Below are 17,223 nucleotides of genomic sequence, written 5' to 3' on the forward strand. Positions count from 1 at the left end.
AAGCGTACCCCCATCGGTTAGCTTTATTTATTTATTATGTTATTTTTTTCGTTAATATCCTACGACTCAGAATGACTATCTTCCGGTAAAAATTGTTGGTCCGAAGCCTAACAACAAGCTGAGCTCCAATTTCATTCTGAATGACCGCACCTAATCTATGAGAAAGAAATTCACCAACTCGACATTAGCATCATGGATAACAATATAATTGCGCTAGCACTTCAAAAAGTCTATAGTATCATCACCCAACTCTCCTAAGGTGGTAAAGGCATGTGTCCCAGAACCATAACCTTGAGACGTGCACTTGTCAAAATACTTAGCATTATTGCGAGTAACAACATTCTTAATGACGAGACCAAAGGTAAAGGTACGAACCCCACCACCAGTAAAAGGCGAAACACCAGTCACATCAAAGCACACGTCACGCCCATTATCCCTATTATACACAAGTATATCACATGGGCTCAGAGTAGTGCCATTATTCGCAAGAAACCTAAGTCAACCTCCTTCCTAGACGGCACACCTTCTCGATAACACATGTCTGTAATAGTCTCACACACCAAATCATGTATAAACTTAAGCCCAACTTCATTCGCACAATGCAGGGCATGATCGCCGAAGACATCCATATATCTTTTGCAGAAGGGACAAGCACCATCCACCTTGAATAAAGGGATCCCTTACCTGTACCGCAGAGTTGCACTAAATTTCCTAGCTCCAATATGTTGATTGAGCCCCAAAATTGGAATTTCCATCAGAAAGTCTCAGGCATGTTTTGTTTGGTTGCATTGCCATGGCGCAACATCACGCTCTGTCATAGCACAATTGGTGGGTATGTTCTTATTTACAACATCGAAGTAAATTATTGTCAAGCAGTTCATAGAATGGGTGGTAAAATTAAAAAGACGAGGGTACCCAAATACACCATAATCTTTTAAATATCAACCTATAAGTCCGGTATCTTAAGTGATCGTCTATGGACAGAGTCGAGACAATACAGCTTAAGTCTTATACCTTGTGTGATTGTCTATGGACGAGGTCGAGACAATACAACACCAAGATATTTAATTGACAATAGTTACGGTAAAACTATTTGATTATAAAGATCAGTGTTAAGTAATTCGGATTAACGTACAAGTGTATTTACTTTACTTTATAATATAAAATAATTATAATGTGGAAGTAAAGTAACTAACACACACAATATTTTGTTAACGAGGAAATCGCAAATGCAGAAAAACTCCGAGACCTAGTCTAGTTTTGAATACTCTCAGAATTAAGCCGTTATACAAAATCTAATACCAACTTCGTATAGTTGAGGCCAAGCAGACTACCCCTAGCTACTTAGTTTCCTTAGTATCCCTGCTCCGTCGACTTCTAAAATTATGCACGTGAATAACAAGTCCTTTGGGTCGTACTCTAAACAACAAAGGAAGAATCTGTTTGGTAATCATTCTAATCAATCTTTGCTACAAGGAATAGATGACTTGTTGACAAAGGGTCTTCCGTTTAATCTAATAAACTCATTTGTATGGTTAGATCTTACACAACTTGATTACCGAAATAACCAATTTCTAGATTCCCAGCCGATCAAGATTTGTGCACTAAATTCACCAGATACATAACTAATAAGAATATCTTATTTGTCTTCAAATCTTCAATTGCCTTCTCAATAACCTGCACAACACAACTTGAAACCTCTTGTGATCAATCACACACAAAATAGAGTATGTTAAAAATAAATTATCACAAGATGTCTCTAGATCCACAAATGGTTCTAAAGATCCCGTCGATACTTTGATCTAGTTTGAGTGACCCTTATGTCAGAATAGATGGCTCTCAAGAATAATCAAACCAGGTGCAATCAAAGTTTCAACAACCGTTAGTCAATCAAATCAATACTTTAAAACTAAAATAACAATGCAATTATCTAGTCTCCTACCAACGGTACTCGTAGAGCTTCTTGATCCCACAGAAGTCTTTAAACGAGCGGTCGTAAGAGATTTCGCCTAATTATGGTACTTTCCTCTCGGATAGACGGCTCCACCAGAAACAACACGAATGAAGTTTTCCAGGCTCTTATAGTTTGCATGAAATGAAAACTCAAGTATTTATAGACCAAGGTTGTTTAGACAACAAGGAAATCCCAAAACTGAAAATAATCTCAAGATATTCATTAAAGTACCTAATTTCGGTTTTCCTATTTCCAATATATGTTAACCAATATTTTCGAAATCACCCTTAGAAAATTTCTATTATTAGTGTAGAACGTTAACAAATAATATTTTCCGTAGGATATGTTTTAGTTGCTGGTAATTAAAACTTATATATTATGAAAATCATAATTAAATGCTTTTCAATATTTCGGTTCGGGATCACCTTGAGCATCAAGGAATATCTTTGGAAAATTAATGATAAGAGTTATGTACATATTCAAATAATGTCGACATCTAGAAGTTTCTATCAACAAACCCTAATTCCAAAATCACACAAAACATAAAGAGATATGTGAATATTGAAAACTTGGTTTTGCTCCTTGGGACCGGTTATACCATGTGTTAGAGCACTGCTTGGTCGAACTCGCAAGCGTTGCTATCTCAAGCTTGTTAGTCAAGTTTAGTTGTCAAAACTATAAGTCTTGATTTCTAGTCTACTTATAGTTATATCCCGGATTAGGATATAATTTGTAGTTGAGATTTAGACTTCACGACGTTCATCTATTGAAGACGAAGATCTAATTAAGAAGAGCTTGGAGGAACTTCATCAACAAAAGGTATGCGGATACTTGAACTCACCTATCACTCAGAAGTCTATTCTGTTCTACCTCCTATTGAGATAGAGTCGTATAGCTATATTTACATTATACACATTTGATGTGTCAAGCTGAGTTTAACTCGCTTATATATCTTTCTCGAAATCTGTGTTGGAAAGCTTTTTGCTTTAACTACGTTCATCATTATTCTTGACGAAAGTCAAAAGATGATCATATGAAAATTGCCTGGTAACATCTTACATGATTTGTGTGAGACAATCATTTGATGTAGACTTGGAATGTTTTGTATTGATCATTCGATCACTTGAAAATTACTTATAAGCTAATAGTTCGTGTGATACAGTTATTGTCGTCTTCTAAGGATGTTTCGATGATTGAAATGGGAGTTTAGAACAATTAATCATTGTCTGGATATAACACAATATGCATACCTGTATGCAAACTGTTGTATGAATAATTCAGGTCCGGGAACCAAGTATGCATACCCGTATGCGAACAGTTTTAACTGTTAAAGTAAGGGAACTAAGTTTCCGTACCCGTTTGCAAACTAATTCACCTAAGTTCGGTGTGGAACGACAGTATGCTTACCCGTTTGTGAACAGTCGGAAAAGGTCAAAGTCCGGAACTTAAGTTTGGGTACCTATTCACAAACTTATGTGGTTAAGTTCTAAAATCGGTTAAGTATGATTTCATACTCATGAATAAATACATTTATATATTAAGGAATGCAATCTTTGAAAACCGTGTGGCTAAATGTTCATGAACTAATTCTTTTGAATCAATCCGATTTTGCTTCAATTGTGTCTTATATACTTCTATGAGAATCTAAACAATTGAACAACTCTATGAGTAATACAATTAGATTCATTTGATTGTCATTTGATCTAGAAGTGTTAAGATCAACATGGTTAACACAAAAGTGTTCATATGGCTAACTTAGGTTAACTGTTATTAAGCCAACTCAATATACACGTTTAGATACGGTTACCCATATCTAAGTGAAAGTATATTTCATTTGTGTGTAACAAGCTAAGACCATCTAACGGTGGAAATTTATTAGCTTGAATCTTAAATCAGGTTTTCATCCAACGGTGAATATTGATTGCTTTGTCACAAAGTTATCAAACCCTGATTTGAAGACCATATAAGGGAGAACTCTAGCAGCTGGGAAACCTAATCCACACACCTCATGTGTGATATAAGTTGCGACTAGAGTCGATTATCCTTTAACCTATGTTTTTCCTAAAACCATATTAGGTTAACGACTTGAAGACTTCATCGAGATTCTGAAGCCAGACCCAACTATTTTCTCTGTTGTTGCATGTTCTGATCTTACTTGTTCTATCGTATTAAGTACTATATTCTCCAAGATTTGCTCGATATTTATCTCCGATAGGTAGGATATAAAAAAAAATCACAAAGCTCTTCATCTCATTCTTTGTGATTCCGCAATAACTTTTTCTACTACCATATAGTTAAGTTATTATGAGGTGATTGATATTTCTAGGCTGTTCATCGGGAATATAAGATCGGATTATCAATTGGTTCTTGTTCACCTTGATTTATCAAAAGACGGAACAAAAACTTCATAGGTATTTCTGTGGGAGACAGATTTATCTTTCAGAATAGAATTTTCTGTGGGAGACAGATTTGTTTATCAAGTCTTCGACTTTGGGTCGTAGCAACTCTTAGTTGTGGGTGAGTTCAACTAAGGGAATCAAGTGCATAGATTCCTGCTGGGATTCACAGACGTAAGGAACGCGACTGTACCTTAATCAGTGTGAGATTGGTTAGGGCTCAACTATATTCCAGTCCGAAGTTAACTTGTAGTAGGTATATTCTGTAGCGTCTTAATACAGTGTGGTGTTCAAATATGGACTAGGTCCCGGGGTTTTTCTGCATTTGCGGTTTCGTCGTTAACAAAACTTCTGGTGTCTTTGTTATTTCTTTTCCGAATTATATTTGTTTATATAATTGAAATATCACAGGTTGTGCGTAGTTCAATCAATTGGTAAATTCAACCTTTGGTTGTTGATTGAAATTGATTGACAATTGAACATTGGTCTTTGATACCGTTTAAGTTGTTTCTTATAATAATCAGGCTCGCGGATTCTATCTGTTTGATTTGCTGATTACATTGAGAAACAAAGATATAACTCTTGGATATATTTTCCTTGATTGAGTCTAACTGTCTAGTTAATTCTCTTGGAGTTAGTTCGTACAGATTTCATAACGAAATATTGGGTGTTGTTGTTGTACCCCCGCTTTTTTAATTGGTATCAGAGAAGGCAAACACGTTAAAGACCTCATAAGTCTGTGTTTGTAGCAATATGATATCTGTGGATAGAAGGTTGTCTTATTTTTACACACATTAAAATGTCTTCCAAAGTTTTTGATTATGCCAAATGTCTTGGGCTTACCTCAAAGGATAATTCCTTAGTTGATTCTTCCGAATCCCGAGGTAGAATTCTTTTGCTATCATATTCAGATAACATTCCCTCTGATGTGACATTGGACACTATGTCAGAAGCTGAAATGGAACTCACCAGAACATTAAAAAAATTCGCTGAGATTATTGATATTCAAGATTCTAAAACAAAGTCTCTTGAATAAAAACATGCTCAACTCATTGATGAACTTGAGAAGTCTCTTGATCGAGAACGGGAACTCTACAGTATCGTTGAGTCCTTGTCTAACAATATCCAAAACCTTGTTCGATAAACTACTCCACAGCGTGAAAATATTAGTGTTATTGAATATATCGTTAAAGAAGATTCAATTGGAGAAAAACGTTTGATCGAGACTCATTCATCAGATCTGAACAACATTCGTGTTGAAAACGAGAAACTAGTTGCATCACTTCTACTATCCCAGGAACAATGCAAATATTTGGAAAGGGAAAACTCAGTTTTAATGAGTAAACTAATTCTTATGTGGGATTACAGTGCATGAAGAAAATTACTCCAAATAAAGCATCTGCTAAGAAATGTTTACATAACTTGCAGTCTTCTAAAAGGGATACGAGTCTAAAATAGGTTCCTTCCGATGTCTCTCTTACATGAACCTGTTATTTCTGCGGAAAAAGAAATCATTATGATTCACATTATTTTGCTAGAAAGAAACAAATTACTAATCTTCAAAATCTACTTCTTTTTACCATCGACAAAGTGAATCATCTGACGACATCTACAATGGATTTCATTCCTGCAGAAAACCAGAACTGAAAAGGCGAGGGTACCCAAATATACCTCAAGCTAAAAAATTTCCTACCTATAAGTCCTTTCTCCGAAAGTGATTGTCTATGGACTGAGTCGAGACAATACAACTAATCGGTTCACACTTCGTGTGATCGTCTATGGAATACGAGATCGAGATAATACAACAACGAAGTATGCTTATCTAGCTCCCCCAAATCTAGCAGCTGACTAATCCAAAAGATTAACTAAATAAAGAGGCACTAAGAAACCAAATCATAAATTTAAGCATTCGATTATAAATCTGCTACAAAACTTAACCCAAAACTAACCCCGCTCAGAAAATATATACAAGAACTCCTCTCCAACGATACATATACAATAGTCATTTGATTTACAAATAGAATATAAAACATAATAAACATATCAGAATATAACCAACTAACGAAGTCAACTTCTCGGAGCTTTCGCTGCGCAACTGATCTATCTCTGAAACTGAAAGTGGGAATGGGTGAGCACATCATCCCTAAAAGGGGTGCCCAGTAGGAAATAACATTTAACTTTCAATTAATCATTGGAATGATTTGAAAACCATTCATGTTTTCCCAAAACACTAAAACACAAGAAATAAAAAAGCATGTATATGGAACCAACTCCTTCTTCGAACAATGTACTATATTGAGTGTCGACCAATTCCTTACACACCCTATTAGTTTATACTGGTGTCGACCGATTCCTTACACACCTAATACGCATAGAAGCTCGAATTCATGTAGATATAAATGAAGGAGCAGTATCCTATATACAACGCATGGAAATTCTTATTTCCAAATAGGTGTCGACCAATTCCTTACACACCTATCATTTTCCTAATAGGTGTAGACCAATTCCTTACACACCTATTAGGCATACAAATGGAAATTCTTATTTCCCAAACAATTCATAAAGATAAACAAGCATTACAATTCCTTTCCAAGCAATGGAAATATTAAAAGAATCAACAATACTTTCAGAATTTAAAATAAAACAATGCATGGAATACACAATCAGGAAATGCATGAATTTGTTAAACATAAACTTTTGTAATAAAAAACAACAATAATCACAAAAGAGTTAAATGTAAATTCCCACCTCTTTTGATGACAAGCCATGCCTACCTCGAAATCCACGATCCACTGGTTCATCCTTTGAATCGATCGTTGTTAATAAAGTCTAACTGTTAATCATACAAGCACTCTAAGAAACTAGCCAAAATGGCTCATACAAGAATCATACAATTATATATAATGGTTCTAAACCCATTTATGAATTTACACATTTTCATTCTCTATCTTTAGCATAGCAAAGGCTTACTAATTGAATTGGGTTGGTTCTATAGTTCATTGAATAGGTATTATGAATGTCTACAACTTTGTAGCAGGAACCGAAACTAATTCGGACCATAAGTGGTCCAATTCAAAAAAAAAGAAGTGTATCACTAAGCCCAAGTCCATTAAACTAGCCCCTTAATCTAAGGTCCAGTCCATCCAAGTCAACTAACAGTTATTAACGGTCAAATGGGTCAACTAACGGTAAACGTCAGTCAGCGATCAAGACAAGTCTACGGTCAAGGTCAGGTCAACAATCCAAGGTTAAAGTCTAACTCGGTCAATGAGTCAAACAAGAATCGGTCCGGGTCAATTCAGTCAATAATACTGATTCAGGTACACATGTGACTCAGTCAGATTAACTGAGTCAGCTGACTAGGATGACAAATGGTAAAACTAAGCCATAATACAGGCCAAAACTTCTTACCCAACTGTGATTCTAACTCTAATTCACCTTCAATCTATTCATTACATAAATTCAATCATTCAAATAAACTTCAAATCTTAATTACAATACTGAGCTAAGCTTACCTGCAATCGCAGTAACTGCAAGCTCTCAAATATACTCCCCACTGTGATTCTCACTACTTCCACATCTTTTCTACTTTCCCAACCCAACACATACCAACACCTGAAAGAATCGGCAACACAACTCATTTATAACCCCCACCAGTTCAATTAAATTAGGTCTTTCCCAACACCATGACTACTCACTCATTCACCATTACAGCTTCACTGATACCAAACCAACTTAACATCAACACATCACTACTGAGTTTATCTCACCTCCTTCATTGAACTACCAAACCAATTCAATATCACCGGTTGTATCCAATATCATCTCAACTCCGGCAAAACACAACATTCATCATACATAGCAATACAATCTCATACCCTGAATTCTCATTTATCCTATAAACTTCGCAATTCAATTCTGTTAACAACACCATAATTCTGCACTTACTAAACCAACACTACCCGCATCTTCAGTTCCATTCTTTGCACAGGACCATCACCTACATCTCCGTCACTGTAACTCGATTCAACTTCCAACAATTCCTTGTAACTCACCAACAACCTCAGAACCACCACTATGTAACTAAACTCTACAATTCAGATCGACCTGTACAAACTATCAATTAACTCATTTTCATCATCTGCAATTTCACATTAACACTAGTTCATAACCCCAATTTCTGTATCATTCTAACACATTCCAACTCCCTTAGGCTAAACACAATGCAACCTTAACCACAACTCAACACAGCTCCAGCTCAAAGGTCTTTAACAGTAATTCCTTAAACCAGCACCTGAACAATCAACCACATATTCTTTCACCACCACAGATCCACTAACCTACAACTACAATTTCATTACAGAATTGCATATCCAAATCAATCTTAGCTTATTAACAATCTACCAAATTTAACTCCAGTAATAATAACTTATTAAATTTACATAGGTAGATAATTACCTCAAGATAACTTCATTCAAGTAACTGAGTCCAATTCTTCTTTATTCCGACTTGATTCAGTTCATGCAAAACATCACAACAACACCATCAATGGTTCCATAAAGACTCCGACTCTTCAATCTCTAATTATTCTTCAGCATAAACCCTAATTCATTTAGTCTGTCAAAACCCATCTCTAATCTTTCTTCCAAACCTTCAATTCCATCTTCCGAATATTTTTAGAATTGTTACAAACCCTAATTCTTCAATTCATCACTAAATCGAATCCAGAACTTCAATTCAACCATAACCCTTCTGTTCTTCATCTAACAGAAACTCAATTCACCTAAGAACATGAATTTCATTCTTAAAACCCCAATTTAAATTACAACAACAACTCAATCTTCTTCTTCCCGGGTTCAAACAACCACAATACTATTAGTTTCATCTTCATTGATACAATTTTTAACTTCAAGATTCTGTTTCATCTATTGATTTTGGGTGAAATAAGAAATCGCAGAGAAAAGAGAAGAAGAACAGAGAAGAAAAAACGAAAGAGAAGAAATAAGAATGAAATAAAAAGAAGGGATCGACGGATAAGGTTGACTAGAATTGCTAAGGGCACTCGAGAAACGAATAAGGGCAGCCAGGCGGTTAAGATCAAAATGACGATTCTACCATTCATAATAATCTGATGGTATCTTCTTCGTCCGATGTCCGAATTCCATGATCGAGTAGTCCATTCTGCACAAATTCCCGAGACCTATTCAACGGTGCTAGTTTCGTATCTAGATCGTTGTTAGATTAATTCCTATTAATTAACATTCGTGTTAAACTAATTGGGTTATTATCGACTAATTCGTATCTTGACTAGTCTAATAGCATTGACGAGCTTGAGGGTCCTTACATTCTCCCCACCTTATACATTTTCTTCCTCTAAAATCTAACCATCCTTCTGGTCTTCAAAAACTCCCCACCTTATATAATAATCTCATCTCTTGTCTAAGCGCAAACAACACAAAACAAAACACAAACCTAGATGGCTTTCTACAACTACAATTTGTGGCTCTAGGTTCAAAAGACTAATTCATATTTCAATAAGTTACTGGTTCTAATTACGAGATAAAATATTCTATAATAAAGTTATAAGTAAAATTTAGGATCTATCAGTTCACTAACAGAAGCAAGTCTTCCTTCCATGCCTAGTGATACAAGAATGCAGTAGCCCTGTCTAGGTTCGCGATGCCTGCCAATGCCTACCTACGTAACAAGTATCACCTGAACACATCAGAATTACCAACCTCACTATTCCCCAGTGCTGGATTAACTAAGTATTACTTTATTAGAATTTATTAGTCTCTAAACTTTTATCGTAATTGGTGTAAGTCTTATAAACTTCACTTCATAAAATATTTAAATAGTTCACATCATTTTAAGCAATTTAGTCATCAAAATTTATTTTATTTATTATTTATTTATTTTATCAATACAAGTAATCCAAATTCGATTCACGTCAATTTATAATATTTGATATTTTAACTTTGTTGAACTACCGTATAAATTTTTAATTCATGTAATGTTTAAAAATAACTTAATGTTATATCGATTATCCAAATGTTACTATTATTACTTCTAATTTATCTATTTGTTTATTTCATTATGTGACTTGATATAAATAAATAACCGCTAACAATTTTTCCATAATTATTTGGTGTTAATACTTTATTATTATTATAACATTTATTTCTTATTTATTAGGCCGATAAAAGTTAATTAAAGTTAATCATAACGCCAAGTTCAATTTTATTATAACTAGACTTGGTTTGATCTAACTTTATTTCCTTAAATTTTATATTATTGCTAAGTGATCCCTAAGTTGTACTATTAAATAAAGTTACATTTTGCTATTACCATCCTATAATTATTGTCCAAAATATTTACACCAACTCTAAACTTTAACGTAATTAGTATCATATAGTATTATTATTGCTTATCTTATCAAAAGTTATTATCTTAATTAATTATCATTTCCATTATCATTATTCTTAATTTAATAATCCAATTGGTACGTTAAGCCTTAATCTTCTAAGTGTAATTCTACATTCACGTAAAAATTGATATAATAGATTTTATTTATTCAGATTGAATCTGTGTACTATATCTTGTTAAATATTGGCGTTGGTAATTTAATATGATTTAAATTTGAGTCTGCGTAAATCTTATAATGTTTTCTATTAGTCTTTAGATTTCTCTATTGTGAAGTATCCTATTATTATACGAATTTATTTTCTTTTAATTATAGTATTACACTAAACACCCGAATACTATTATTACTACTTCATGTATATTTTCCATTTTTAAAGATTTATTGTATCTTTTGTTAGACTAAAAATAATTTCGGTACAAATTATTAATAAGTTGAGTCTTTTTATTTTGTATATTATATCCTCATCTTTTTACGTCTAACGCCTAATAAGTATTATATTGACTAACTAATTTAGACTCAAACATATATCTCTAATTTATAATTAGTTTAATTTATAAAACTTAATCGTAGATAAGCGCTATTAATTTTCCATAATTACTTAATCATAATTATTATTTTTATCGTTATATATCCTTATTTAAATTTTTTTCAAGTTAAGTTGTATATGATACTAATTAATAAATGCCAACATTACTTTATTAGAGTTTATTACTATTATTTTCATCTATAATTACTAAAATAATATTTTTATTATTAACATCGATGGTCGAATTATTATTCTAACTACTCTTCCAATTATTATTGAGTCCCAAAAATAATATAAAAATTTATGTGATTATAGATTATTGACCCTACATATAAGTCAAGGTGTTTAATAAGTATATATGTGACTTTCAAGATTTATCAATAAAACTAATCTCACTATTTTTAGTAATGAATTATGTATGTGTTCATAATTTTAAACTATTTATTCTCTAATCTTTATTAGATAAAGTTATTGGTGTACCCTACAATTTTCACTCCATTACATACAAAACAACCAAACAAACAAATCAATCAATCAAATAATTCTTTTAATTACTGATAGCTTTTAGTGATTAAGATTTATTTCACAACCCAACCCAGTTTTAAATTAATCGACTTCACTAACTGGCACTGGCTAATTCTATCTTTACCCATATAAGATCTAATAGTGAGCTCTGATACAACACTGTAGCGCCCCCAAATCTAACAGCTGACTAATCCAAGAGATTAACTAAATAAATAGGCACTAAGAAACCAAATCATAAACTTAAGCATTCAATTATAAATCTGCTACAAAACTTAACCCAAAACTAACCCCGCTCAGAAATATATATACAAGAACTCCTCTCAAATGATACATATACAATAGTCATTTGGTTTACAAATAGAATATGCAACATAATAAATATATCAGAATATAACCAACTAGCGAAGTCAACTTCTCGGAGCTTTCGCTGCGCAACTCTGCTCTGTCTCTGAAACTGAAAGTGGGAATGAGTGAGCACATCATCCCTAAAAGGGGTGCCCAGTAGGAAATAACATTTAACTTTCAATTAATCATTGGAATGATTTGAAAACAATTCATGTTTTCCCAAAACACTAAAACACAACCAATTCACAGAAATAAACAATCATGTATATGGAACTAACTCCTTCTTCAAACATTGTACTATATTGAGTGTCGACCAATTCCTTACACACCCTATTAGTTTATACTGGTGTCGACCAATTCCTTACACACCTAATACGCATAGAAGCTCGAATTCATGTAGATATAAATGCAGGAGCAGTATCCTATATACCACGCATGAAAATTCTTATTTCAAAATAGGTGTCGACCAATTCCTTACACACCTATCATTTTCCTAATAGGTGTAGACCAATTCCTTACACACCTATTAGGCATACAAATGGAAATTCTTATTTCCCAAACAATTCATAAAGACAAACAAGCATTAAAATTTCTTTCCAAGCAATGGAAAGATTAAAAGAATCAACAGTACTTTCGGAATTTAAAATAAAACAATGCATGGAATACACAATCAGGCAATGCATGAATTTGTTCAACATAAACTTTTGTAATATAAAACAACAATAATCACAACAGAGTTAAATGTAAATTCCCACCTCTTTTGATAACAAGCCACGCCTACCTCGAAATCCATGATCCACTGGTTCATCCTTTGAATCGATTGTTGTTAATAAAGTCTAACTATTAATAATACAAGCACTCTAAGAAACTAGCCAAAATGGCTCATACAAGAAGCATACAATTATATATAATGGTTCTAAGCCCATTTATGAATTTACACATTTTCATTCTCTATTTTTAGCATAGCTAAGGTTTACTAATTGAATTGGGTTGGTTCTATAGTCCATTGAATAGGTATTATGAATGTCTACAACTTTGTAGAAGGAACCGAAGCTAATTCGGACCATAAGTGGTCCAATTCAACAAAAAGGAAGTGTATCTCTAAGCCCAAGTCCACTAAACTAGCCCCTTAATCTAAGGTCCAGTCCATCCGAGTCAACTAACAGTTACTAACGGTCAAAGGGGTCAACTAACGGTAAACGTCAGTCAACGATCAAGACAAGTCTATGGTCAAGGTCAGGTCAACAATCCAAGGTTAAAGTCTAACTCGGTCAATGAGTCAAACAAGAATCGGTCCGGGTCAATTCAATCAATAATACTGATTCAGGTACATATGTGACTCAGTCAGATTAACTGAGTCAGCTGACTAGGATGAAAAATGGTAAAACTAAGCCATAATACATGCCAAAAATTCTTACCCAACTGTGATTCTAACTCTAATTCACCTTCAATCTATTCATTACATAAATTCAATCATTCAAATAAACTTCAAATCTTAATTACAATACTGAGCTAAGCTTACCTGCAATCGCAATAACTGCAAGCTCTCAAATAGAGTCCCCACTGTGATTCTCACTACTTCCACATATTTTCTACTTTCCCAACCCAACACATACCAACACCTGAAAGAATCGGCAACACAACTCATTTATAACCCCCACCAGTTCAATTAAATTAGGTGTTTCCCAACACCATGACTACTCACTCATTCACCATTACAACTTTACTGATACCAAACCAACTTAACATCAACACATCACTACTGAGTTTATCTCACCTCCTTCATTGAACTACCAAACCAATTCAATATCACCGGTCGTATCCAATATCATCTCAACTCCTGCAAAACACAACATTCATCATACATAGCAATACAATCTCATACCCTGAATTCTCATTTATCCTATAAATTTGGAAATTCAATTATGTTAACAACACCATGATTCTGCACTTACTAAACCAGCACTACCGTATCTTCAGTTCCATTCTTTGCACAGGACCATCACCTACATCTCCATCACTGTAACTCGATTCAACTTCCAACAATTCCTTGTAACTCACCAACAACCTCAGAACCACCACTATGTAACTAAACTCTACAATTAAGATCAACCTGTACAAACTACCAATTAACTCATTTTCATCATCTGCAATTTCACATTAACACTAGTTCATAACCCCAATTTTTGTATCATTCTAACACATTCCAACTCCCTTAGGCTCAACACAAAGCAACCTTAACCACAACTCAACACAGCTCCATCTCAAAGGTCTTTAACAGTAATTCCTTAAACCAGCACCTGAACAATCAACCACATATTCTTTCACCACCACAGAGCCACTAACCTACAACTACAATTTCATTACAGAATTGCATATCCAATTCAATCTTAGCTTATTAACAATCTACCAAACTTAACTCCAGTAATAATAACTTATTAAATTTACATAGGTAGACAATTACCTCAAGATAACTTCATTCAAGTAAGTGAGTCCAATTCTTCTTTATTCCGACTTGATTCAGCTCGTACAACACATCACAACAACACCATCAATGGTTCAATAAAGACTCCGACTCTTCAATCTCTAATTATTCTTCAGCATAAACCCTAATTCATTTAGTCTGTCAAAACCCATCTCTAATATTTCTTCCAAACCTTCAATTACATCTTCCGAATATTTTTAAAATTGTTACAAACCCTAATTCTTCAATTCATCACTAAATCGAATCCAGAACTTCAATTCAACTATAACCCTTCTGTTCTTCATCTAACAGAAACTTAATTCACCTAAGAACATGAATTCATTCTTAAAACCCCAATTTCAATTACAACAACAACTCAATCTTCTTTTTCCCGGGTTCAAACAACCACATTACTATTAGTTTCATCTTTACTAATACAATTGTTAACTTCAATATTCTGCCTCATCTATTGATTTTGGGTGAAATAAGAAATCGCAGAGCAAAGAGAAGAAGAACATAGAAGAAAAAACGAAAGAGAAGAAATAAGAATGAAAGAAAAAGAAGGGATCGAGTTTATCTACTCGACTAGGGATAAAGTTGACTGGAATTTCTAAGGGAACTCGAGAAACGGATGAGGGAAGCCAGACGGTTAAGATCAAAATGACGATTCTACCATTCATAATAATCTGATAGTATCTTCTTTGTCCGATGTCCGAATCCCATGATCGAGTAGTCCATTCTGCACAACTTCCGAGACCTATTCAACGGTGCTAGTTTCGTAGCTAGATCGTTGTTAGATTAACTCCTATTAATTAACGTTCGTGTTAAACTAATCGAGTTATTATCGGGTAATTCGTATCTTGACTAGTCTAATAGCGTTGACGAGCTTGAGGGTCCTTACAGTTTACTTGATACAAAGGTTCGGACTTAACCAAACATAATAGGATTTCTTATCAAGTAATAGGGATTAGCGTTTGTGTAATTTACTTTTATTATAATAAAAAAATTATAATGCGGAAAATAAAAGTAAATGACACAGCAAAATTTTGTTGACGAGGAAAACTGCAAACGCAGAAAAACCCCAGGACCTAGTCCAGAATTGAATACTCTCAGGATTAAGCCGATACACAAAATTACACTAACTTCGTATAGTTGAGACCAAGTAACTAACCCTATAGTTCACCTAGTTCCGTCTGTATTCCCATGCCTCCAACTTATAAATAAGTCAGTACTTTTATCAATCCCTTTAGTTCGTATTCCAAACAGTAAAGGAACCAGAAATCTGTTTGGTATCAACTCTATTCAACTAAGTGATATGAGTCGGACAAAGGCTCTTCCATTTATCTCAACATAAACTCCTTCGTCAGGTCTAGATCGATCTTATGTTCAACCACCCAAAGGTAATCGATTAATATTAAGCCAACAACCCCTTTAATCCGAAGAACCGTGTTGATGCCGATCTACTCAATTAATCAATCCAATCTACCACAAGGATAAACTGATTATTAATTGGATCCTCTTTTATCGAATCAAGTATTGTGCACACCAAAGATTGTAAAACCCAAGTTAGATCTTCAATATCTTCTTTGTCTTCAAATCTTCTTAAATCTTCAATAAAAACCTGCACACAATCACTTGAATCTCTTGTGATCAATCGCGCACAGCACGGAGTCTGTTAACAATGGATTATCACAAGATCGTCTTTAGAACTAACAATAGTTTAAAGATCCCTGTCGAAACTTTGAACTAGTTTGAGTAAATCTTATATCAGAAGAGAAGATTATCAAGAATAAACAAACTAGGTGCAATCAGATTTCAACCACTGTTAGTCAATCAAATAAATCGAAAACAAAGATAAACCGCAGTTATCTAGTTTCCAACCAACAGGTCGCGCTAGAGCTTCTCAATTCCAAAGAAGACTTTAAACTGAGCGGTCGTAAGAGATTTCACCTAATTAGATTACTCTCCTCTCCGATAGGCGGCTACACCAGTAACAACAACAAAAGAGTAAATATGTTGTTACGAAGGATTAGTTTGCTAGAAAGGCAAACTTCGTGTATTTATAGACAAGGAAGTTTGGACACCAAGGAATTTCCAAAACCAAAAATATTCTCAAGATATTCATTAAAGCACAAATTCTGTTTCCAAAATTCCTGGAAATGATTTGTCCAAAAATAACGATCGAAATCTCTCGGAAAATCTAATTAGTAAATGCACATTACTAATTCTGTAATTTCCCTACAAAATGAAATTAATAACCTTAATTAAAAGATTCTTAAATTACTTATGTTTCGATCCTGGGATTCTCTTCCCTTAGCCGTTAAGGAATATCTTTGAACAATTATAGAAATAAACATTCAAAACACGTGTTCAAAGTTTGTAGACATCTTTACCTTGTAAGTTCTCTTTCACACTTGCAACCTTGAAACCGATTTTCCACACTTCCAAACAAGTTTAAAATTGGTTAATCTGACTTTCAAGAACTATGTGATTGATCAAACCAACATTCAATCACAATCTTGGGTTTAACGGTTCTACCAAAACAAGTTTCGGTTCTACGTCCATGTGAGTACTATGCATAGTCACACT

At 33.9% G+C, this 17,223-nt stretch overlaps 2 long non-coding RNA genes across 3 annotated transcripts; both read right to left on the minus strand.

Annotated features, from left to right (window-relative positions):
- Positions 1–5,577: 5,577 nt before the first annotated feature.
- LOC113358656 lies at positions 5,578–9,326 on the minus strand. 2 transcript variants are annotated; one of them, XR_003364696.1, is made up of 3 exons: positions 7,866–9,326; positions 7,099–7,183; positions 5,578–5,846 (listed from the first exon to the last, which is right to left on the minus strand). It is a non-coding gene; the product is annotated as an uncharacterized LOC113358656 (long non-coding RNA). The 2 variants fall into 2 exon arrangements; XR_003364697.1 differs by lacking the exon at positions 5,578–5,846 and having other exon boundaries at positions 6,937–7,183.
- A 2,714-nt stretch (positions 9,327–12,040) lies between these two features.
- On the minus strand, positions 12,041–15,135 carry LOC113362115. The gene is made up of 2 exons (XR_003365550.1): positions 13,693–15,135; positions 12,041–12,279 (listed from the first exon to the last, which is right to left on the minus strand). It is a non-coding gene; the product is annotated as an uncharacterized LOC113362115 (long non-coding RNA).
- Positions 15,136–17,223: the final 2,088 nt, after the last annotated feature.

Source organism: Papaver somniferum, chromosome 3, assembly GCF_003573695.1.
Source record: "Papaver somniferum cultivar HN1 chromosome 3, ASM357369v1, whole genome shotgun sequence".
Classification (NCBI taxonomy): Eukaryota; Viridiplantae; Streptophyta; class Magnoliopsida; order Ranunculales; family Papaveraceae; genus Papaver; species Papaver somniferum.